Below are 24,103 nucleotides of genomic sequence, written 5' to 3'. Positions count from 1 at the left end.
CCAGTCCCTCAACTGGATTCAGGTGCTGGAGTGCACAATATCCTTTTCACCACTTTGACTCGTCCTTTGCAGAGGACGTAGGTGAGAATTAGAGACAACCAGGACAAGTAGAGTGGAGATTGCAAAATAGCCACGATTCACAAACCAAGTATCGAGCAATGTCTGGTGAAGGGCAATGTTCACTTTATATCCAATGGCAGCTCCATTTTAACCTGGCACAAATTAAATGCCACCTATTTCTACTGTCGAGTCAATATAAGTGGCATTATCACCGTCTCGCTTCACGGAATGGGATGGGGAGAGTCCCCAACATACCCAGCAACACCTCGGCAGAGAGCAAATAGGCTCCTTCCCGACCCTACTCCTTCTATAAAAACATTCGTTGGGAGTGATCTGCTACACGTCCAAATATTGATACCTTCCATCACAGGTGCTCGTAAGCACTCCTCTGCTCCTATCCCCGTTTTGTAATGGTACCAACAATTTTATGTTGTCTTTCAATACTTCTCACTCTCAGGCTGCTCCGCATTGATCCTCATCTGCCATACACCTGAACACTGCATCAAAATATCGACGTACTTTTAGATTTCTACACACTGCTCCACATACTTTACAATTCTGACAGCTTTCGTGTCATGTGCAGGCATTGACTTATCACGTCCATCTCTTTCTGAAAATAGCTCAGGACAACATTGCAAGAAAACTGCACTATGTCTCGAAAGTTACCGTCTGAAGAACGAAACAATTGTACACCTTGAGAGATTCACAGTCTTCAAAGCCTTCTTAAAGAAGAACATGTTGCTTTTGCAGTCGTGTACAGAAACCAACAACGGGTGACACTGCATCATTTTAAATAGTCGTGTGAGAGAAGCTTTGACGCTCATTTCAATAGATTTATCTTACCCCCCAAAAAAAGCATGGTTCACATTGCACAGAGATGCAGACACAGAAATATACACGAACAGACATGCATAGACACACATATATATACAACAGAGGCAAACACACATACAAACAGGTACATCAAGACACAGACTTCATCGTGCCTTTATGGCAGAGATGGATATGTTTTTACTTCATATGGGGATCAGTGGCTATGTTGATAAAGCAAGAAAATGGGTTTGAAAAATCATTTCAGACATGTGTGAATGACCGAGATGACTCGATGCAAGACGTGTAACTTCTGCTCCATTTGTTATGTTGTTATGATATTGTGACAGCTGGAAATGTCTTCGCAAGCGTGCAGTAGAGGCTGAATTTGATAAATAATTGATCGATAAAAAAAGGCAATTGCATCGTCTGCTTCCGATTTTAAGGGATGGATTGTTTAATCCTGCTCCTAATTTTTGTTACCTTGTGAATCAGACGAGATGGTGGTTTGTGTGGAAGTTAATGCATTTTAAGAATAAGCACAATCTGTTTTCAGCTTCAGAGAAGATCTTTCCTTTCTTATGAGGGTAGCGCGATCTGTGGTTTTCTCATCTTTAGTAAGCAGCAAAGATTAACTGAGTGAACATATTCAAAGCTAAGCGAAACTAATTAGATTTACATTACAGTGTGGAAACAGGCCCTTCGTCCCAACAAGTCCACACCGACCCGCCTAAGTGCAACACACCCATACCCCTACATTTACCCCTTACCTAACACTACGGGCAATTTATCATGGCCAATTCACCTGACCTGCACATATGTGGACTGTGGGAGGAAGCCGGGGCACCCGGAAGAAACCCACGCAGATACGGGAAGAACGTGCAAACTCAAACACAATCAGTCGCCTGAGGCGGGAATTGAACCCGGGTCTCAGGCGGTATGAGGCAGCAGTGCGAACCACTGTGCCACCGTGCTCTTTGGAGGACAATGGATTCAATGTTTATTAGAACAGACAGGACAGGCTGCTCAGTCACAATCTGTTCAGCAATGAACTGCCAGAATAGTACAGCAGGCTGAGGGGGCAAATAATGAATTAATACTCCAGATGCATGTTGATGTCTCACTTCATCCCTTGGCGTTGGTGCAGAGAGACAGAAAGACTCTGTTCACGTCAGGATCGTGGCAATGATGAAAATCAGACCATTTTGCCACTGTCAGGAATTAGACAGAAGCAAACTGAAGTTATTCGGGCCTTTGACCGCATGACACGGCTCAGTTCGAGGACATTATAACAACGTACGTTGCAACACAAAAACAGCGGAGCCCTAAATATAACAGAATGTGGACATTACAAATTAAAATTAATGTTTTGGTTAGAAACAATCGTCTCCAACAGTAAAGCCAATATAGAATCCCTTTGGCAAGCTCAGCCGGAATCCCACGTGAGCTACGCTATCTCATGAGTTTGCCATGGAAAGCTTTTCACATGCTACACTGAAATCCATGTCATCAATGTTTGCACTCGACTGTCATCAATCCTTTGGCCTACTTCAGTTTGAAACATCTCAATCAAGTTGTGAGATACGATTTCCCTCAGACCAAACCATGCTGTCTATCCCTAATCAGTCATTGCCTCTTGAAATGTACGCAATCCTATCCTTCAGTTTCACTTTCAACAGTTACCCATCACAGATATCAAACTCATAGGTCTATACTTTACAGACTTCATTTTAGAGCCATTCTGAAACAAAGTCGCAACATTAGCTTCCCTGCAACTCTCCGTTACTTCACTCGTGTTTATAGATGCTGAAAAAGATATGCTCGTGGTCCCGCAATTTTCTTCATATGTGTACACAAGTTTTGGAATTAGACTTGATCGGGTCCTGAAGATTTATCGATCTATATATTTTCTAAGATGTTCAGGGGTTCGACTTTTGTAATGTCGACCTTTTCCAAGAAAAGATTCCTGATGCTAATTGCCTCCATATCTTTCTCCACTGATGTGAAAACTTTGCAAACACCTATAAAAATATTTTAACTTATAAACTGGGGGTATTTTTTGCTGGGTGATGGGTTCAGAGGCACTAGTACTAAACAGACCTAGAACCTGAAACTGGGATGGAATCATGCAGTCGGGGAATGCTCGAAGAGAACGCACATCGACCAGTTACATGCTCTGGTCATGTTATTGTATGTTTCAGTCAGAATTGGAGAAAATGCAACCTGCTGGAGAAGGAACAGTCTCTTGCTTCCTCTTTCTTTCATCGTTTCTGTTCACAGCTAAGAATGAGAACTGAAAAATCCTCATATTTATCATTCGTGGAGAATTCCGTCGAGGATCTATTGGAATCTTGTCACTGCCTGTATTAATACACTGGAAGAAACCTCAGTGCCAGAACTAGTACAAACAAAATAGCTTCGGCACATGAATAAAATGTTGGACAATCTGTCAATTTTCCTTGTTGTGCGAGACCAATTATTGTCAGGAAAATACGATATGGTTATTATTCTGTTGGTACTTCATTTTTATTTCTTTTACTGAATCACAATTAGATTAATTCTGACGCGCAATCGAATTAATGCAGGGAAAATTTGGTAACGTCGCCTCTATGGCACAATTTTATGGACAAGATACCCAGGAACTGATACTTAAGTGTTTAGTATAGAATTAAAAACAATAATAAGTAGAGACTAACGTAGGAACAGAAAGATTTTTTTTTATTACTGAAATTACTCGACGTGACCCCTCAAAATTAAAAGGTTCTTTAAAAAAAACACTAAATTTACGGTTCTTTTAAGCAAGTCAAAAGCAGCACCAAGCCTGCACACTGCATCGGAGAAAGTCGCCAAACCTCGCCAGTTATCAAACTCCGAGGCATCTCTTTCGATCTCTGGACCCTCGCCTGTACCACGATGGCTTACGGCCTGCGACTCTCTCAGCACTCTGTCTTCTGGCTTGGGATTCATCCACAGGACGTGCTTCCTGCACCGGCCTGGATTTGCACTCACGTCTTGAATGCGCCAGCGACGGCCTGTGTCTGGGAGTATGCTCTCTATTCCGTCCAAGTAAGTTTAAGACGTTAAAAAACTGTAGGCGGGCAGTGGGAGAAAAAAGTCGTGTGAAATCGAAGAAAAAGAGACAAAAGAATAAAAGTAACTGGCAGAGTAGAGGGCTCCTTTTTGGAGCATCCAAAACGGCAGTCAACATGCAGTCAAAATATATTCATCAAATGTGTGATGCTTATTGGTCTATGTGTGTCTCAAAATGTGTGTGTATCAGAATACGCATATTTGTGTGTGATTCTTTGATTGTGTGTCAGAATGTGCATGTTTCTGTCTCTGTGTGCTTCTGAGTGCGTGTGCATGCATGTGCACGTCAGTATGTTCTCAAAGCGAAAATATTCTGAACCAGTTTGCATTGTAGAAATTATTTGTGAATTATGTTTTCGCATATATCAAGGGATGGGGAGTCAGCTGGAGGATTCCATGTCAGTGTTTGATCTGACACGGTGAGGTTGAGGGACGGGAGTCAGCAGGAGGTAACGTTGTAGATGTTTGATCTGGTGCCATGAGACTCAGGGAGGCGAATCAGCAGCAAATTGCCGTGTCAATATTTGATCTGACAGGGTTTGACTGAGGGAGGCGAATCAGCAGGGCGTTACTGTGTCAGTGCTTGGTCTGACACTGTGAGGCTGAGGGAGGGAAAACAGCAGGAATTTTCGATGTCAGTGTTTGATCTGACACCGTGATGCTGAAGGAGGTGTGTCAGGAGGAGCATTCCGTGTCAGATTTTCAGCTGACCCCGCGCGGCTGAAGGAGGGGAGTCAGCATGGAGTTTCGGTGTCAGTGCTTGATCTGACCCCGGGAGGCTGAGAGAGGGGAGTCAGCAGGAATTTTCCATGGCAGTGATTGATCCGACACCATTAACCCGAGGGAGGGGATTCAGCATGAGATTTCTATTTTAGTATTTGAGCTGACACCGTGTGGCTGAGGGAGGGGAGTCCATAGGAGGTTTCCATGTCAGTGTTTTATCTGGCACCATGAGACTGAGGGAGGGGTTTTAGCAGGAGGTTTCCATCTCAGTGTATGGTCTGGCATCCTGAGACTGTGGGAGAGGAGTCAGCAGGAAGTTTCTGCATCAGTGTTTGATCTGACCTCGTGAGGCTGAAGGAGGGGCGTCAGCAGGAAGTTTCCGTATCAGTGTTTGATCTGACACCACGAGGCGGAGGGAGGGGAGTCAGCTGGAGGATTCTGTGTCAGTGTTTGATCTGACACCGTTAGCCTGAGGGAAGAGATTCAGCAGGAAGTTTCGTGTCAGCCTTTAATCTGACACCGTGTGCCTGAGGGAGGCGGTTGTTTGATCTGACCCCGTGAGGCTGAAGGAGGGGAGTCAGCTGGAGGTTTCCGTGTTAGTGTTTGATCAGAGACCATGAGGCTGAGACAGAGGAGTTATCTGGAGTTTTTTGTGTCAGTGTATGATCTTACAACGTTAACCGGTGGGAGGGGATTCAGCAGGAGGTTTCCATTTCACTAGTTTGATCTGACACCGTACGGCTGATGGAGGGGAGTCAGACGTTTTCCCTGTCAGTGCATTACCTGGCACCATTTGACTGAGGGAGTGGAGTTAGCAAGAGTTTTCCATCTCTGTGTTTGGTCTGGCACCATGAGACTAAGGGACAGGATTTAGCAGAAAGTTTCCATATCAGTGTTTGATATTAATTCGTGAGGCTGACGGGGAGCAGTCAACTGGAGGATTCCGTGTCAGTTTTTGATCTGACCCCGAGAGACTGAGGGAGGGGAGTCAACAATAGTTATCTGTGTCAGTGTTTGATTTAGCACCATGAGTCTTGGGGAGCGGAGTCAGCAGCAGGTTTCCGTGTCAACTCGGAATGTAGGTAGTTACTACACAGCAACGTGAGGAAGGTAGATGGCTGACCGAAAAGATTAGGAAAAGGGAACATACAGGCAGCACAGGCCTGTGATGGTTCCCCTGAACGACAAGTACACCACTTTGGATTCGCTCAGAGGAGACTACTTACCAGGCGTAAGCAATGGGATAAAGGCCTCTGTCATCGAGTCTGTCCCTGTTGCTCAGATGGAAAGAGGAAAGAGGAGCAGAGCTTTAGTCATTGGGGCCTCCATAGGGAGGGGGACAGAAAGTAGGTCTTGTGGGAACGAGGCAGTCTCACGATTGGTGCTTTCCCTCCCAGGTGCCAGGGTCCGTGATGTCTGTGATCGTGCTTCAGGATTCTTGAGGGGTAAGGGGAGCAGCCCCAAGTCGCGTCCACATAGGCACCAAATGCATATGGAGGAAGAGAGGTGGGCATCTAATGCAGAAATTCAGGGAACCAGTGTGGAATCTTAGATTTAGAACAGAGAGAGTTGTTACCTCCACGTGCTAGTGAAGCGAGGAACAGGGTGAGTGCAGAACCGAACATATGGCTGCAGGAATGGGGCAGGAGGGAGGATTTTGGATTCGTGGATAATTGGAGCTCTTTTTGGGGAAGATGAGACCTCTACAAACGGGATGGTCTTCACTTGCATGAGAGGGGCTCAAATATCCTTTGGGTGGTGGATTTGTGAATGCTGCCCAGGGTGATAAATTTCAAGCGGCCGAGGAATAGGCACCTGATTTATAATTCCAGTGTACAGGAGTTTGAGGGTAGTGCGGTCACGGGTAGAATTACAAGGTCGTGAGAGGGCACCGGCAATCAGCATGTTGTTTTGAAACGTTTCTACGTCAATCCCAGGAACATCCAGAATAAGGTGGGTGAACTTACAGCATGAATTGGCATCTGTGAATTCGATGTTGTGGCCATTTCAGAGGCAGGGCGAGAGGAGGGACTTGAAAGTTGTTGCAGATGTTGGGATGTAAGTGTTTCAGCAAGAACAGAGATGATGGTAAATCACTGGGGCGTGGTGTGGCATTTTTATTCAAGGGGAGAACTACAGCACCTGAGAGAACGTTTGAGGACTCATCCACTGAGGCATTTTGGGCTAAGCTTAGAAACAGAAAAGGAACGATCCCACTGTTGGGTATTTGTTCAGGCCTATGAATTGTTCCAGGGATGTATATAAAAGGATAACAATGGTTAATCTCGATAGAAGCGAGACTCTCAAGGAAGCTGTTATGGGGGACTTTGAATCCCAAATACTTACTGGGAATACTATCGATAAAGTAGTTTAGAAGGGTCAGGTTTTGGTCAATGTGTGCAAGAGGCTTTTCTGACACAGTATGTTGACATGCCAACAAGGGGAGATGCCATATTGGATTTGGTACTTTGGAATGAACACGGTATGTGTTTGATTTGGAAGTATGTGAGCACTTTGACCATAGTTTCGTTACGTTTGCAGTAGAAAATAACATGAATAGTTTTATACCGCAGGGAAAGAGTTATAACTAGGGGAAAGACAATTTTGAAGTGATGAGGGAAGATTTAAGATGCACAGGATGGGGAAGGAAACTGAAGAGGTTGCACACATTTCAAATGTGGAAATTATTCAAGGAATGGCTACTGGGGTTTCTTGATAAGTATATACATATCAGGCTGTGAGGTGGTTGTAAAGACAGTTAGCTATGCTGTTCTGAAGAATTGTACTAAAGAAGACTGTTGCACAAAATGAGGAGTTTCCAGATAAAAGGTGATTCAGCAGTTTGGATTAGAAACTGGCGAGCTGACAGAAGAAAGAGAGTGGTGGTTAATTGTAAATATTCATCCTGTGGTTCAGTCACTTGTGGTGTACTGCAAGGATCTATTTTGAGTCGACTGCTATTTGTCATTGTTATAAATGGTCTGAATGTGGGCGCACCAGGATGGGTTAATCAATTTGCAGATGACACTTAGATAGAAAGATTTGTGGATAGTGCCGAAGAATGTTGTTGATTACAGCGGGACATAGATCAGATGCAGAGCTGAACGGGTAAGTGGCAAATTGAGTTTAATACGGAAAAGTGTGAGGTAGTTCACTTCGGAAGATGTAACAGAAATGCAAAGTACTGGACTAATGGCAACATTCTTGGCAATGGAGATGAACAGAGAGATTTAGGACACCTCTTATGGGTAATTTCTTCAATCAGAGAGTGGTGGTGGAGTGGAATGACCTGCCTGCGATATTAGTAGACTGGCGGACGTAAAGGCCATTTGAATGAATGGGCATTAGACATACATAGGGAAAATAATGGAACGTTGTGGGTTAGATGGGCATCAGGGTATTTTCAAAGGTAGGCGTGGAGCCACAGAAGCAAAGACTAACGAATACATATTAAGGAAAACGTCCAGAAAAAAAAAATCATGCCTTGAGGCGTACGAACTGCGTCAGTGGACAGAGCCAGAGACACAGAGGGGGGAATGAAAAACAGAACGAAATCCGCAAGTGTTGTGTCAAAAAACAAACAAACGGATAAACTGGTGAGTGAGAACGAGTAGACAGTACAGGTGAGGTTGAGATCGAACCAAACTGAAGCGAATGAGAATGGCATGAGGATGATACATACTTATAAATGTCGGTAATTTTCAAATGAGCATGAGGGATAGGAGAGGGGTAGGTCGAGAGACAGAGAAAGAGCGAGATTGACGGACGAGAATCTAGCGATATTAAGTATGATTATAACTCATTGTTCTGGACATCTTCATCATTGCTTCATCGATGGTGCCTCTCTCATTTAGAATATCATATGTTTTAATAAGATTCGAAAACATTTTTTTTCTGAAACCAGAGAACTCACTCATATCCAAATCATTCTCTCCTTGCACTTCATTCGAGCTCATCCAGGAAAAAGTCCAAGAAGTTATCACCACTCTCTCGTTAGCAGAAAGGTCGTTCAAACACAAAGTGTTTGATGTGTGGGCTCACCAAAGCCGTGTACAATCGCAGCAGGATATTTTGGGATATTTCCACTTTGAAAGCCGATACATTATTCACATTTCACCATGCTTGCTTAACCTGATTAGTTTTAGAGACAGCGGTACGAGGACAAGCAAATCTCGTTGTGCATTCCCCTCTCTCGATGTGTAGCCATTAAGATTTTAACCTGGCTTTCTCGTTTTACTGCCAAAGTGGATAAGGCTACATTGAGCCACATCACAGTTTATTGACAATGAAATTATCCACTTATTCAACTTGTCCAGACAACGCTGAAGCTCTCTACATATTTCTCACAGCTCCTTCTCCCACACAGTTTTTGAATTCAAGTGATTTCCACAAACCGTTCAATACATCCTATACCCGCACCTTGCTCAGAATCAGTCGGAAGATTAGAATTTTTGATAAGAATGGACGGAGAATGAACTGCTTTCAAAGTTGAAGCCCAAAACTCTGTTGAAGGAGGTATGGCAAGGGAAGATGAAGGTTTTGTCTATAGATTTTGAGTCTCTGAGTTGACGTTGTCTCTGAAAGGAGAACAGATTTGACTTTTGAGATGCTAGAGGAAGTTTGGTGTGTCTATTTGAAAGTTTCCAGCTATCCATCAACAGCAACAGTAGCCTAGGTCAGATGAGTTGACCGAAACTGCTGATATGTTTCAGGTTTTCTTTAGCGATAGTTGTACGCAATTACAATATATCCCTGCTCCTGTTCTCAAGTCCTTTCGTTTTGAAAGCCACGTGCTGTTTGACTTCTTTGCTGGTGGTTTCACATACACGCTTCCCTTCAGCAACTGGGTTATGGGACAAACCAATTCTCGTTCGGCATTTCTCAATTTGTTCCCATTCAGATATTCAACTGCATTCCCCTTTTAGTACCAAAGTGGATAAAGTCACATTGATGCACAGTCGCATTTCATCCTCAATTCATTTGCTCACCCATTTAATTTGTCTGAACGACAATAAAACTGTCTGCATCTTTATTATATCATACCCTCACACATTGTTTTGTGTTAATATAATTTTTGATAGTTGTTTCACAACGTACAAAGCATTCAAGTTGCTCATATTGTTATGCTGTGCAGCGGTGGATAGAAGAGGACCTGATTTCAAAGTCACGTATCGTGTAGAGTCAGAGGAGACCTAAGTTGATAAATCTGTGGGTCTTGTGATGATACTGTTTCCGGAATGAAAATATCTGAAGGCAGAGTTTTACGTTAAGGAGGAAGAATCATGCACAGATTAGAACATTTTGAAAGCATTTAAGGTCCAAATTTCTCCACAACAAGTGATCGATATTGCACTGCAAGCCTCAATCAGAAATTCACACGAGTGTAAGGTGATTGAAACAGAGAATTGACTCATCCAAAATCATCACAATGGTACAGATATTCACAATGAAGCAAGTATTTCCACAAGTCAAATCAATTCCGACTTGATAAAATGTTTGACGGAGATGTAATAGAGCAAAATAGGGTCATAAGGAAAAACTGTCAATCATAAACCTGGAAAACACGAGATATTCCACAGGTATATCAATGGTAAGTACCTAACCAGTTAAAAAAAATGGCTGTACTCAGTAGATCAAGGATAATATGCGTGTTAAGTTGGAATATATTACACGAGTGTTAAAAGAATACTTGACATATTTCGTTATTCATTAGAAGGACAATGAAAACCCGATGTGGGAAAGTGAACTGCGAAATTCTTGAGCATGTTCATATAAGACTCAATGAGGCAGATAAGGTTTTGGCCGAAACGAAAGTGGACAAATTCTCAGGTCTGGATGACGTGTACTTTGGGTTAGGCTGGGAGGTATTTCCAAGAACGCTGAGCCAAATCTTCAAATTGTCTGTTGCCACAGCGAACATGCAAGAACAGTTAATGTGATAGTTGCTACCACATTAGTTGCTAGATAGTTGCTAGAAGCAATGTGGCAGAGATAAGGCAGGGAGCTATAAACCAATGTGCGTCGTATAACAAGCGGGGAAACATTTTAAGAAAAACATAACAATAACACTTATGTACATTTAGAGGGCAATTTTTAACAAGGAATTCAGCGTGGCGTTGCCAGAAGCAGGTCAGGCCCTAGAAAGCTGCTGGAATATTTCGAGGAACTGTCAAAGTGCTTTGCAGTTTATGTTGTTGAAGAGTTTCAGTGACGTATTTGGCAAAATCTCACATTGGAAAATGAGAAAGAAAGGCATAGGATAAGGGAGCAAAGGATAATTTGGATCGTTGGATTCAAAGTTGTCGAAATTGCAGGAGACCAGTGGCTATGGTCGATGGCAGCTTGTGGAACAGCGAACAGCACATACCACACTTACCAATGCTTGCTTACTTACTCTTTATGATATTCATTAAAACCTCATAGATGTTTAGATCTGAAGTTACGTGTAGATTGAGATGGCGATGTTTATTACGATTACGGATAACACAATAGTTGCCTAATCATTAGTACTGAGGATAATAATGTTTGGTGACAAAAATGACCGAAATATTTGTCTGGTTGACCGATCGGTGCTGACTGAAAATTAATACTGATCTTTGTGAAGTGATGTACATTGGAAGAGCAGGGCAAGTGTTACTTAATGAATGATAGGCCGTTAGGAATTGGAGAGGAACAAAATCATCTTAAGATGCTTGTAGACAGGTCACTGAAAATAGCAGGAATATTATCGTGGGAGTCAAGTAGGGACATTGAATATTTGCCTATTTAAGATGCGGCATGGTTTACAGAAGCAGGGAGGATATGTTTGAACTACAACGAACTCTTTTTGGCCGTCACCAAAGGACTAAGAGTAGTTATGGCCACGACAGAATACGAAGATTTTCTAGTACTGAAGAAGCTTTCAACATTATTCACTAGAGGTTGACTGGGCTGGAACCACGTAGAGAACCTGGATAACCTATGTTTATTTCCTTTAGACTGCAGAGGCAACCAAAAGAGCCTAAGTGGATGTCTTAGAAGAGAGATGTCGGTGTTCTTGTACATAGATTCCTGAAAGTTTCGACCGAAGTTAACTTTTAATGGAATAGGGATTGATTTTTGGAGCCATGAGATCATGTATCCGCTGTACAAAACTCAGTTGTGGCCGCACTTGGAGTATTGAGTACAGTCTGGTCACTGCATTCTCAGAAAGATGTGGATATTTTGGAACGGTGCAGAGATTATTTACGAGGCTGTTGCCAGGCATGGAGAGAAGATCGTATGAGTAAAGCCTGAGAGACTTATGGTTGTTTTCTTTGGAGGTTGAGAGGTGATTTAATTGAGACGTATAACATAATGAGAGGTTTAACTAAGGTGGACAGTGAGAGCATTTTTCTTTGGACAGCGATAGCTCGCACGAGGTGACATAGGTTTAAATTGAGAGGTGATAGATAAAGGACAGATGTCAGAGGTATTTTCTTTTCTCAAGGAGTAGTATAGCCTTATAAAGATTTGCCCACAGCAGTAGTAGACTCTCAATAAAGTCATTTAAATGGTCATTGGATAAACAAATGGATAAAATTGAACAGTGTAAGATCGATAGTCTTCAGATCAGGTCCACAGGTCTTTGCATCATCGAGGGCCGAATGACCTGTACAGTGCTTTAATGTTCTATGTTCTGTGATCTCTGAAGGAGGAAATGTTTGTTTACCAGAGGCAGTAAATATTTTGAGAGATGTGCATACGAAAATGTAGCTCTGATGCATTGCGTTGCTAAAGTGATCCATCACCACTGAGTCATTGCATCCCACTTCCTTTAGACACCACGGCTCATTGACCTCAAATACTGCATCACATACCTCTAAAGTACGTCTTCCTCCTATAATCAGGCGCCATAGAAATCCAATCAGTCCAGTCACTGCAGTCAATTTACCTCAGTCATTGCATCCCATTCGCCTCTATCACGCATCTGTCAAGTTCAAGTGTACCTCATAGGTACTTATTCGCTCTCCAGAATCACAATTGTACTCGGTAGCCTCCCTTGGACATAAAGTGTGAGTGAAATTAGATTAGATTGTGAGTGTTTTGCGGAGCCTAACTGATCATTTCATATTGTATCTCATTCCGTTATCGTCGGATTTACTTGCAAAATTAAGGGTGCATGAAACTTGTTGTGGCATCTCAGAATCGCACCGTGTGCGTTTAGCAAATTACTATCTAAATGTGTACGTAACCGGGGTACTGATGTGTACTTTCCAGTGACAGACCACTCAAACGAAAAAGCTCTACGTTAATATTTATGAGTTTGATGGAGTGACTGTAGGAATGGCATGCTGTAACTCCTGTACGTTAGATGTCGTGATAGTGAAACTTTGAGTAATTTGAGATGTACAGACTGACGGCCGTTTGATGTATTGGTTGCCTGAACAAAGACGTTATGACAGGTTGGAGACCAATGTCATGCATAAGGTGAGGGTGATGAAATAATTGAAGGTAGTTAGACGTGTTTACTGTTGGATTCTGATGCACTCATGAAAGCGTAGTGAATTGTAGAGTCGAAGACGATTTGGATTTGGAGGCTGGGGGAACAGCCATGTTTTTGACTGGAGGGAGTTGGACATTATGCCTTTGAAATTGGATTACTGGTGGTTCGTTGGTCTCATTCTGAATTAAGGCAAAATGATGGTTTCACTTTGTGAATTTGCCTGTGATGTCGTGACCAATTTTGTACATATTGACGAACAGCTGTGCCTTCCAGCACTGCATTATTCTCTGTGATTCATTTTGAACACTGTTTTCCAGCATGACATTTGATCATTTTATGTCCAAAACTGTTAAAAACTCAATAATTGTAAGAATGAAAAAAGCTCCAACGTTATTTCGGAAACTTTCACAACAAGGAATAAACCTTCCTGCTTACTTTAAACCATCAACACAGAACAGATTTTTCAAGTGCAATAATCTGTGAAAAGTCGAGTTGCGAAGAACGATTTAAAATAAAAATTAACGACTTTATTTCTTAAAGTATAACTGTGAATAATTAACTAACATCTATTTGCAACTCTTTGTTCTAGTCAATCGTTTACTTCACATTCTACAATACTAGTTTGAAAAGATTCTCACGATGAAGACTTACTGAAAACTTCAAATTTCAAAATGTCGAATCTTCTCTTTATATCTTCCTCTGACGATTTGCTCTACAGGCTGGTGTTGATGTTTTTCTTTGTACAAACTCCCTCTCTGAGCAGGTACCTCACGGAGAGTTCTGACGAGCCACCTACATCTGTTCGTCGTTTGTCATTTCTCTCTCAACTGTTTGACTGTTCCCAGCCTTATACTCGCGCAAAATTAGACTGTGTAATTGGATATTAATTTTGTCAAATATTGAAATCAACCTTGGTTTGAAGTTGCTGTTTCGGGGTATAATGTAAAGTGATTAGTCGAATTTTAATTGATTTTGTCGCCAGGCAATCTGCTAGACTTAAAGGTTACATTGTGTATTGTTCTGAACACTTCATGTTGTCAGGCAGTTCTACTCGCTCTTAAATTTCTTAAATTTCATAACGCCTACCCCATTCAGAATAAATTAACCATCCTCATGAATAATGACTTCATTCTTGTTTTCTATTCTTGAAACGCATTACATTAACGCACCAATAACTTTAATTTAATTACACCATAGCGTTTTCCTATATAACTGTTTATATATGTAATTTTAAAGAAATCCAAATTTCATCAAACTTTTATCAGTTATCTCCATAATAACACATCTGCAACTACGTTATTATGACCCACAGATGTATGATTTTTAAATTAAATGTTTGTGAGATAACATTCCAGATAAATAGTCTCATATTCTTGTCTTTAGAGCGTTCAAAGAATGTAGGCAGATTGTGATCCGTGCACACCACCGTCTCTGACACATTATTCGTGACATACACATTAAATGCTTAGGCCAGTCCCACACTCAACAGGCGGTTTTCAGTCCAGGAGCATTTCTACTGGTGGATGTTGACCATTTTCGAGGCCTCCTATCTTTGAATTGGATATGAGTCCGATTATGAAATGGCGTTGACTTGCCAATAATCCAAACAAAATTGTTGAGTGCTATCCAGTTTGTGAACTAAGAATATCGCCGAAAAACACTCACTCTAGCTTGGTTAGATGATGTCCACATCCGTCTGGATCTGACTTGCTTTGGGAATATTAATCCGATAAGGGTATTGTTTGATTGGAGCAGTATTCTGTCCGTTTCCTTCATTAACAATATCATTACTCCTCCTCATTTGATTCTGACAGAAGTCCTTCTACTGCAGTAGCATTTTTTTTTTCAATTGCATTCTATGCTCCTGAGACAGCCAGATTACTAACCTATCCCACTCCTCAAGGACTTCTGCATTTTGAAATCTATTTTGAGGCGCATCAAAATCCGTATTATCTGGATGTGCTCCATTGTAACACAGAATTTATAGTAACAATTTACAGTGTGATGTAACTGAAATTATACATTGAATTTTTCAATGTATAATTTCAGTTACACCACACTGTAAAGTTTTGCTATAAATTCTTTGTTATGATCAAGCCCTCCACTATCACCTGATGAAGGAGCGTCGCTCCGAAAGCTAGTGTGCTTCCAATTAAACCTGTTGGACGATAACCTGGTGTTGTGTGATTTTTAACTTCGTCTTTCAGATAATAAGCCTTCGGAAATTCTCTGCCTCGTTTTCAGGGTACACGTCCACATATGTATCTTTTGTCGTCTTGTCTCGCTTTTACAAGTCCTTTAACCTTTCAGGACTAAACACGTCTGTCTGACCATCTGCCTGTTGAGATTATTCCTGCACCATTACATCAAACAGGGTGTCCGTGAACTGAGACTCAACTCATTCAAATTTCTCTTTAATTTTAGCTTCGTACTCTGACTTTTGGTCGTAGGATCTGGTTACCGGACAGTCTGGAAAATAGCAGGATTGTTTTAACTTTTCAGTTTCTAAAACCTCCTTGGATTTCTACACAACAAGCGGTGTCACTCTCACTTTGGAACCTGCCAAGTCACTTCTAAGGACAAACTGAGTTCTTGGAACTGACAATTTTCAATCACTCCCACTCCAACTTCCCCAGTCTTGGGTTGGTGCAACAACATGATCTTACATCGGGGAGCGCTAAATATCTGTCCATCTATCCCAAAAATTACCACACTCTCAGGTAACAGATCAGAAAGAGTGCCTGTTCGCTTATCCTATACTACCAGCGATTGGCTACATGCTGTATCTCTCAAAATTATGTCTTTTGCCCTCCTCCCCCTTTAGTTTCTGAGTAAAAATTACACATTTAGTCGAATTATTTGATGAGATCAAGGTACGAAATCCATACCCAGCCCCTGCCTGGGCAGTGCACTCTCCTGCAGTTCCTTGGCTCTTTTTGGGGTCTCCTTTATTAGCTTCAACAATGCCATTGGCTTAACTTCCCTTTTCCACACCTTTACTGTCAGCGCATTTCTTCAATGACCAGCTCTGTGACGTTACATGCCCCACTTTACCACAGTGTTAACAGTGAGGCCTTTCACGTCCTTTCCACGCTCTTGGGCTTCTTAACGGCAAATTATTACCAGGCTGTCTACCTTTGGCTGTCATAGTGTAGGATCTTCCCTTCTCCCAACTTCTATATCTCACAAGATGAAATTCTGACTGGAATCTTGTCATATGCACGACCATGCAATCATCTGCTAATTCTGCTGCCCTTCTCACTGCATTAATTTTTAAGTTCCTCCTCGTGAATTCTTATCATCTCTGGAAATTATTTTTTAAACTTCTCCAGCTGAATAATTTTTGTCAGAGCCTCATAGGTCATATCTATTATAAAAGTGTGCTTCCATCTCTCAAAATGCCGAGGTTTAATTATTTTGAACTCACATTACGTCTGACATGGTTCCTTATTTGTGTTTCTGAACGGCTGTCTATATGATTCAAGTACCAATTTAAATGATCATAAAATAGCCTGTTTCATCTTTTCATAATCTCTCGACCTCTCATCTGACAGCGGGTCAAATACCTCACTAGCTCTCCACGCAAGTTCAATCTGAAATACCATTACACATCAATCCTCAGAACACTCTATGTGCCGAGCCAATTTTTGAAATGCAATAAAGAAGTCTTCAAAACCTTTCTCATTGAAATGTGTTAGCCTTTTAACACATTTGCATGCATCACTGTATTCTGGTTTTATCTCAATCCTGTTCCTTTCACATTATTCACTTCTTGCAACGTCTCAAGTACAAATTCACGGCTCTTTCTGCTCAACGATGCACCTTTTTTCTCTTTCTTTGTCCACTTTCTCTCTTCTCTCTCAGTTCCTCTCCCTTGTCCCTTTCTTTCCTCAGCTAAGAACGTTTTCTCATTTTCTACCCTCTCTCTCTCTGTTCTAACTTCATTTTCCTCAAGTGTAATTTACATTTTTCTGATTCAACTGTTTCTCTGACATAGCTAAGTGTTTGAGTAACTCTCCTTCTTTCCTGCTAAACTTTCTTGGCAAATTTCAGAATCATCTTTAAATACCAGAACCCAATAGAAATTTAAGAGACATTTCTCTCACTTTTGATTTATCCAACTACAAGTAACCGAAATGGAACAAATAATCTCACCTACGTTTTATTTTGAAATCTCTGGCAGCAACCTGCAGGTATTTAAATCTGCAGGGATTTTTCATACCGATAAATCTATTCAAATCTGTCTAAACCAGTTCCAATCACAAATCTAGGACTCAATCTTTTCAAATCGCGGACAAAAGCCTGCATACCATTCAAATCCCAACGACGTGCCACCAAGCTGTTATGAAAAAGTGTTCAACAAACCCCCTACCCCCCTCCCCCCCCCACAAACACACTCTTAATTTAAACCAGTAACACAGGAGCGATTTATCCCGTGTGATAATCTGTGAAAATTCAAAGGCCTAGAACTATTTAAAGTAAAAAATAACAAATTCATTGCTGGAACAGAGAATAACTAACTAACAACTATTTATAACTATTTCCTCTAACCTATTGTTAATTTTCCCTTCTAGAATACCAGTCGGACGAAACCCCTGAATAAGATTTCACGAGAATTCAAATTTCAAAATCAGCCAGCTGTCGAAACTTCTCTTGACATCTTCCTCTTTAGATTTTCTTCTTTTTAGGGATTTCTGCTTCAAAGGTCATTGATCGATAAAGTTAAAAACTCCCGTCACACCAGGTTATAGTCTAACAATTTTAGTAAAAAGCACTGGCGTTCTGAGCGCTGCTCCTTCATTAGCTACTCCATAATCACCTGATGAAGGAGCATCGTCCCGAAAGCGAGGGCTTCCAAATAAACCTACTGGATTCTATTACATGGTGTTGTGTGATTTTTTAACTTTGTAAACTCCAGTCCAACACTGACACCCGCAAGTCTTGTTTGATAAAGGTAGCTTTAAGAGAGCTAATAATCCAGGCACTCTGCAGATGTTGGTGGCTTGGCAGCTCTCTCTCATATTCAAGTTTTCCCAATCATATACCCCAAAACATCCGATTCTGTCGCTGGCTTTTAATTTTCAAACTTGATTTTAGTTTGGTACTTTTAGGTTATAACTTAAGCTGATTGGTTGAATTCGAATTTGCTTTTGTCATCAGGCAACCAGCTACTCTGTCTGCTGGACCAAATGTTATAAGGTAAATTCTCCAGCACTCTGTATGCCTGTCTAAGCCTTTCACTTATTGAAGGTGTAGTACCCTTCCACACCATCAAAATAATGCTTCACTCACGACTGCTTGGACGATTCGGCATCATATAAGCTGAATGAAACTGTGACCCTAACAACAACTGGCAGCGCCATTTCTCCCTCTGCAGTGAGGCGGATGTCCTATTGAAGGAGGTACCACTACTCTGTGACAAGCTGAATGTTCAATCAAGGTCCTGTCATACTCTACTCCTGGGTTAAGTGTAGTTTGGGAAGCTGTTTTTGGAAAACCCGAGATGGATAGGAAAGATTCCTTTCCCCCAACACACACACCCAAGCATTCAGATCTTCCCGTCCCTGCACCCTTTGCTGCATTTGTTCATCAGGTTGAAGACCCAAATGCTGTAACTACAATCTCCATGCTCCGCCCAGAGTTGGTTCACCAAATCCTCAGGCCTCCCTGAATGTCTGAGGCAGCTCACAGCGCAATCATTCGCAAACAATCCCCAGCACGGCCCACTAACCTTTCAAGAACAGGAGTCAGTCAGAATCGGATGTCAGAACAGACCAATCCCCCTAGAAATACTTTTGGAAGGAACGTAGACCTTACCTTTTCATTATTTTAAACATCGACATACATTGGATATTCCAGATGTCTTGCGACTTGACATTAAGTGAAATAAAATCTATTGCAACGCTCTATCTAAAATGAAAACAAATAACAATTTGGAATAGCTTGTACACTGGAAAACATACAAAAACAGTTTCAATGCGGTGACATCACATAAAAAAAATACCTTCACAAAAACGTTGGTTTAAGCACAAATTCTTCCGTGCAGTTCTCCAAACCGGAAAAAAAAAACACCGAGAGAGATTTAAGAAACAATAGCTGCTCGTGATCATTTGCTGAAATTCCAACCCTTCTGGGCCTTCAAGCTGCTTCTGAATGCTACAGTAAAAAAAAGTCGAGATAACCTGATCTCTGTGACCTTGCAACTGCCCTTCATTATCACCACCATTATAATAAACCGAAAGGGCTCCTTAGTTACTCATTTAAGCCATTTCAGGCGGTACTTCGGGTCGTCTGAGTTGAGGACGTCTCTTTAGAAGAGTAAATATATTTTTGAAAGTGACAGTATCGTGACACCTTCAGTTTTTTTAAAAAAAGATCTACCAATTTAAAAGGATTGCTTCATTTTAAACCTCTTCCTATTCCTCTATAAATAGACTGCAATGCACATATTTTACATTGACTCTAAGCATGCACACATTCACAACTACATTCTATTTCAGTCAGCTTATTCCTGCCACAGGTCACCTCCGTCTGTCTTTACCCAAGTCCCGACAACGTGTTTGCAATTCCGTTTGCTCATACAGTCACCTGTATAATTTTCGAACTCTATGTCAGCAATAATACGCTACATCGAAATATATGGGATTTTTTTCTCCTTAAATTTCTCCAAAAACGGTAAGGGGTTATGATCAGTTTTTCGGTTTGTCTCAGTCACGTTATTCGGAAATTAAATACTGCCATGTTGCAGGCCAACACCAAGGTCAAGGCCCATTTTTTAAGTGTAGAATAATATATTGATGGTTTCACCGGACACTCTAACCACTCTTTACATCATGGATCACTTCTATTTCAACTTCTGAATGACATATCTTCTTCGGTCTCAGCATCAAAATGTACATACTTCTCCATGTCTTAATACTGTAGCTTCTTTACCTGCAACTCTCTGCCTGTGCCAGTAAACCTTCTTATCACCGGTATATCGTTTCGGGAGATCTCACACATTTTTGTTAACCCACCTCCAATCAGGTTGCACCTTCTTGTGCCAGCTTTTAGATTGCAATGTGTTTTCATTTACCACTTCAACAAAATTCAATGACTAATCCTACAACCGGCTTCCCAATATTTTCTTTGTGACCCTCCAAGTTTGCGATTTCATCTGAATTACTTTATTGCAGTGATAACACAAAAGCTTTTATTTTACTGTCCTTTCCCCTTCGAGGTTCACTTTTTATCCTTTGTAAGTGATCCTCATTAGATTCGATAAGATCTACCACCTTACCACCTGCGGAGTTCTCTTTTACACAGTTTATGTCTCTCAAAGAAGCCAAAGTTTGATTGATGGACAATCTTATCCTAATCAACCATTTCAACTTTTCATCTTTCCATTTTACCTCTGTTCTTCCACATGAGTCCTCATGACATCAGGAATTGTGTTTTGTGTTCCTTCAATATAAGAATCCCTGTAAAAGTGTCACATTTCCATCTTTAATTCCTTTACCCAACGACAAAAAATTACTTTGATCCTTTCAAACTTATTTTACGTTTAAGCAGAGGCACTTTTCAGTTTCCTGAAACGCTGTCTGTAGGCTTCTGTCTCAAGCTCATTTGAACTTCAGATGACTTTCGTCACCTCGAGATGCAGATACCTCACTCGTTATACGAATTGGCTTTGTTTGAATCAAATAACGCCTCGTGGTCACTGAACAACACATTTGTTTAACCTTTTTCTGAAAATAAATTAAAAGGCTTATACAGCATTCTCATCAAATTTAAACAATGTCTATATATATTTAAACAGAACCCCATCAGGTCTTTGTCTACGATCGGGTTGCTTATCTCCACGATCCTCCTCGTTCAGCCTACATTTTATCTTCATGTCTGATCTTCTCAGTGACTTCCCTCTCTATTTGCTAACTTTTAAAGTTGAAATTCTCTCTTTATGATTTTCTTCTCTCTTTTACTCTTTTTATTCTTCCTATCCTTCGCTTTTAATCATAACTGAAACTGTTTCAATTCCTTTTCCTGTTCAAGTTGCTTTATCTGCAATTCTGCCATTTCCAAAGATTCCGATGGCGTTCCACAAAATTTAATTGACGAGTTATTGTTGTAATTACCTGTCCTTTTCTCACAGACAAACGCAATCCAAACTTCAGCTTGTCTACCAATTCCAACTGTTATGGACTAGGCCAGACCACACAATACATTCTTAGGCAGGCTGCCTGGAACATAGCTATGCAATTTGTCTCGGTAGTACAGTTAAAATTACCTGGATTGTTAGCGAGGTTGACAACCAATATTAAAGCAGACAAAGTATTAATTCACAAAATTACACAATGAAACACGAAGATCAGAATAGAGAATCACTACAGAACTCATTCCATCCAAACTTGACTCAAGTATACTGTTCCAAAAAAATACACGACAGTTCCATTATGCAAGCTCCCTTTGAAACATAGCAAAAAATAAATTTCTTGCGTACAGATTGAAGTTAGGGCAGGAGAGAGAGTTTCCACGCGGCTCACTGTTGAACTTCCAACAATTTCTGGGCTGGACAGCTCAACTAGAGGGCTCCTTTCATTACACATGTCACCTCTAAAACATTGGTCGAGAGTATGTTGTTGCGAAAGCACAGCAGGTCAGGCAGCATCCGAGGATTAGGCATACGATTTCATCACTTCTACAACATAACCACTTTGGCCTGAAGCCTCATCTGTTTACGTATACACAAAAATGTATTCTCAATATCTTTGAACGTCTGAACCAAACCAGACTGACCAGAACCGAGACGATTTACTACCCCTCTGAAAAAAAAGCAAGGACATTGCAACCTTGAGAAAAGGAACAGCTTTTACAAAAACAACGAGCGTTGTGGCACAACAGCTTTGCCATGCTCATCGTGAGTTCACTTTCAATAATTTCACTTCTGAAACATTGCCTTTCTCGTAGTTGTTTTTGAAGAGTTGAAACATTCTTAAAGACTCAGAAACGAGGTAGAATGGGAAAAGCTTTGGGAAGCAATTAACCTCCCTGAATCAAACTCTGTCTCACTGTAGATGACCTCTGCAAAAGACGATCAAATTATTTTGGCTAGATGTTCATGTTTTATTCGAGTCAAATGCTTCGGAAATGTTCCTCTTCAATAACAATACAAAAAACTACATTTTCTCCCATGAATGTTGGAAAAATAATTCTGTTACAAGAAATGAAAGCCAGCTGTGAATTTGATGCGCAAGTCATTTACTTCAGGGGAAAAGAACACTGTCCTCCCATGAATGATTTGCTATCAATGGCAAAGCTGAACAATTTTGCATAATGAAAGCAGTCAATTTTTTATAATACCTACAGATATCAAAATTCAACAGAGATTCAATGAAAAACAAAATCTATTTATTTTATTTTCCCTGCGGATCGAAGACATAATCCAGGATGTCCTTTTAAAGCCAAAGAAATGGTACACAAACAGATCAAATATATCCAAGGTCTTAAATTAGAAGGCTATCATGTGGGGTTCCTCAACTTCATCATTGAAATCCTTTGATTCCTTTTTATTGGCGTGTGAACCACTTCGGAATCTGGTACTTTAACCTTGTCATATCGAAGCAAGTTGTTGTTATTGTTGACACAGGAGAAATGTGGAGAACTGTTATATACCTGAGCCGCAAACATGTGGCAGCAGCCAGAATCTTCTTCGCACAAAATGCAAATGGCACACTGTTGCTCAGAGTTTTCCGGATTGTACGTATTAAAATGTAATGTTCTCAGGTTGCAATTTTCCAACGGCGACTTATGTTTGATGCTTGTTCTTTCAAGGGTGAAACCGCTTTGATGAATTACAGGTTCCATGCGGTAATATAATTCTCTCCTTTTTACCTGCCACGATTGACATTGCAGCAGCTTCCTTTTGTTCACATGTTGAAAAGTCGACCTCTGAACTCCAAAGCCTCACTTATATTTCCCACATGGACGGGGCTGCCATCTTCTCAATTGTTGACTCAGTTGGCTCGTGGGCTGGTGTGCGATGCCAGGTGATCCCAATAGCATTAGTTCAGCTGTTATTATTGATTGAGGTTACTCTTCTTTAGTTACCAAGGAGAAGAATGTGGAAGCAGGACATGACACACCAGTTATTCCAACCTTCAAAGCATGGAGCAGCAGTGTTGACATACATTTTAAGGAGGTGTTGGCATGACATTTAGCAATCACCCAAAAAAATGAAGTAATGCAAACAGGAGTTTTCGAAAGACAAATACAATGACTTCTTAACACAATCAATCAATCTTGGTTATCGAAATCCAGTCATCAAATGCAGAAAATATCGATTTGTAAAGTACGTTTCATGATATTCCAGACGTACATTTGGTGTGAAATGTAAGAGCATATTGGGATTGAAGTAATGTTTGTAGTTTAGATAGAGAATTGGTTCATGATGAGATACAGTGATTCAGTAAAATTATGGCATTTCTAGGTTGCAACTGCAACGAATGAAGTCTTTGAAATAAGGCTGGGACTGTTTTCCCTGGAGCGTAGGAGGCTGAGGGGTGACCTTACAGAGGTCTACAAAATTATGAGGGGTATAGATAGGGTAAACAGGCAAAGTCTTTTTCCATGGGGTCGGGGTGTCCAGAACTAGAGGCCATAGGTTTACGGTGAGAGGGGAAAGATATAAGAGACCTAAGGTGCAACCTTTTCACGCAGAGGGAGGTCCGTGTATGGAATGAGCTGCCAGAGGAAGTGGTGGAGGCCGGTAGAATTGCAACATTTAAAAGGCATTTGGATGGGTATATGAATAGGAAGCGTTTGGAGGGTTATGGGCTGGATGCTGGCAGGGATGACTAGATTGGGTTGGGATACCTCGTCGGCATGGATGGGATGTCGCGAAGGGTTTGTTTCCATGCTGCAATCTCTATGACTCTAAGTCTTTACACTGATGGCAAAGCGAAAATAGCCAAGAAAAAA

The sequence above is a fragment of the Chiloscyllium punctatum genome, chromosome 43, assembly GCF_047496795.1.
Source record: "Chiloscyllium punctatum isolate Juve2018m chromosome 43, sChiPun1.3, whole genome shotgun sequence".
Classification (NCBI taxonomy): domain Eukaryota; kingdom Metazoa; phylum Chordata; class Chondrichthyes; order Orectolobiformes; family Hemiscylliidae; genus Chiloscyllium; species Chiloscyllium punctatum.
Note: the sequence above shows the minus strand (reverse complement) of the source record.